This window comes from Saccopteryx leptura, chromosome 5 (genome assembly GCF_036850995.1).
Source record: "Saccopteryx leptura isolate mSacLep1 chromosome 5, mSacLep1_pri_phased_curated, whole genome shotgun sequence".
NCBI classification, from domain to species: domain Eukaryota; kingdom Metazoa; phylum Chordata; class Mammalia; order Chiroptera; family Emballonuridae; genus Saccopteryx; species Saccopteryx leptura.
This window is the reverse complement of record NC_089507.1, coordinates 28,879,023-28,881,380: the sequence shown is the minus strand read 5'-3', so window position 1 is coordinate 28,881,380 and position 2,358 is coordinate 28,879,023. Positions and strand designations below refer to the sequence as shown.

At 43.8% G+C, this 2,358-nt stretch overlaps 1 pseudogene; it reads right to left on the bottom strand.

The window, feature by feature from the left end:
* Nucleotides 1-588: 588 nt before the first annotated feature.
* Nucleotides 589-1,620, bottom strand: LOC136405419 (cleavage and polyadenylation specificity factor subunit 5 pseudogene; annotated as a pseudogene).
* Between the last annotated feature and the right edge of the window lie 738 nt (nucleotides 1,621-2,358).

Sequence of the window (2,358 nt, the reverse complement as noted above, 5' to 3'; positions counted from 1 at the left end):
CCCACTGTGTGTATTTCTTGCCCACCAGGTGCAAGCTAGGATTAAATGTTATGGCCCACCAGTTCTTGGCTCCGTTGTTTTATTACCCTCTATCCGAGTCAAATGCGATCCTGCATGAGCCAGGTAGCTGTGATGGTGGCCATGGCTACTGGCTTTACAAGTGGTACTTACTACATCAATAAAAGAAAAACATCAATATGAGAAAGTCTGAAAGTCCAACTCAAATGAGGAATGAAGCCATCTTTTTACTCAACATTCAAAATGCCAGCCTGCTGCCTGACCTGTGGTGGCGCATTGGATAAAGCGTTGACCTGGAAATGCTGAGGTCGCCGGTTTGAAACCCTGGGCTTGCCTGGTTAAGGCACATATGGGAGTTGATGCTTCCAGCTCCTCCCCACCTTCTCATTCTGTCTCTCTCTCCTCTCTCTCTCCCTCTCTGTCTCTCTCTCTCCCTTTCTCTCTCCTAAAATGAATAAATAAAATTTTAAAAAAAAATGCCAGCCTGCCTTGATGAATATTTTATTTTATTTTATTTTTGTAAGAACTTTGCAAGTTTAATGTGAAATTTTTAAAAAAATAATACAAATAGAAAGAAGTCCACTTTCTTTAATGTACAAAAACATGAGTAAAAACAAAAGCAAAAGAAACATCACATTTGTTTACACCATTACCTAGTTCTTTATATCGACTTTACTATTCAAACAATAGGAAGCAGGTGGTGATTTCGGGGTTGGGAAAACGATAAAACAAAAAACCTGTCTACCATGTTTACTCCACACTGTGCAGAGCTGTGCTCAGAGACGGCTTCTTGTACTTCTCCACTGTGCAGGAATTCAGTTGTATATAAAATTGAACCTGCTCCAGAGCTGAGGGAGACTAGAAATGATGGGTCCGTATCCAGGGGCGTTGTCATACAATTCAAACAATGGTGCGGCTACCAGCTTGTAATTTTTAGGGACTGCAAACAAGGCTTTCTCTTGAAGTTGAAGCAGAAACAACTTCTTATGTTCCTTCGGCTTTGTAATAGGTGCTGGAATATATGGATACTGAGGAGGTTCAAAATTTGCTCTCCACCAGTTGCCAATGCAGTCATCAATGACCCAGTCTTGTAGGACTCCATCTTGACGGTCTAGTATCTCTGTCATTAAGCGTTTTAGTCCTTCGACTTCATCTTCTCCTGGGTTAAGTTCACCACCAGGTAGTTTGAAGAAAGTTGTTCCCAGCTGTAGCAGTAACACGTGCGGTAGCCGGTGCTCGTGTACTATCAGGACCCCTTCTACAGTCCTCCGCATTCCAATTTTATCAAATTCCTCCCTCATACGTTGAAATCTGGCCGCAACCGAGCTGCCCTTCTCATAAAGGGGCTCTTTTGTACCAAAAGTATAATTGGTAAGAGGGTACAGGTTGATGGTGCGCTCCAAGGTGAGGGGCTTGGTCTGCTGTACGTACTTGCTGCCGAACTGGTTGACCCCCCGGGGCCAGCCAGTTTGCGAGCGATTGGGCGGCACCACCGACATGCTGGCGAGCACTGGCGGCAAACAAAAAGGGGGAGAAGCAGGGACACTTTCCCGATGCGGGCAGCAGTTGTCTGCGTCCCACTCAACAGCCGCCGCCCGCCATTAATAGGAGATCGCAACTGATGAATATTTTAAAAGATTTCCTTTGGCCCTGGCAGGATATCTCGGTTGGTTAGAGCATTGTCCCAAGATGAAAAGGTTGTGGGTTCGATCCCTTGTCAGGTCACATACTCGAACAAACTGATATTTCTGTCTCTCTCTCTCTCTCTCTCTCTCTCTCCCCCCCTTTCTCTTGCTCTAAAATAAATAAATAATTTAAAAGATTTCTTCCTTCCTTATTGGTTTAAATTCTAAACCAGTAGGAAAAGCACAACACATTTTTTAAAGGGTGAGACATCAATCAGCATTAGGTTGAAATATTGTATAAATGAATGTTTATAATGCTCATCCTCATTCAAGATCGTGTCTGTTTCAGTTTCAAAGAAGAAATTTAAGAATCTTTGAATTATTAAGTACCTTTATATACTTAAATACCAAGAGGCTACTCTTTTTTTTTTTTAAGTTTATTTATTTATTTAATTATTATTATTATATTTTTTTGGGTACTTTTCTGAGATTGGAAATGGGGAGGCAGTCAGACAGACTCCCGCATGCACCCAACCGGGATCCACCCGGCATGTCCACCAGGGGGCGATGCTCTGCCCATCTGGGGCGTCACTCTGTTGCAACCAGAGCCATTCTAGCGCCTGATGCAGAGGCCACAGAGCCATCCTCAGCGCCCGGGCCGACTTTGCTCCAATGGAACCTCGGCTTCGGGAGGGGAAGAGAGACATAGAGGAAG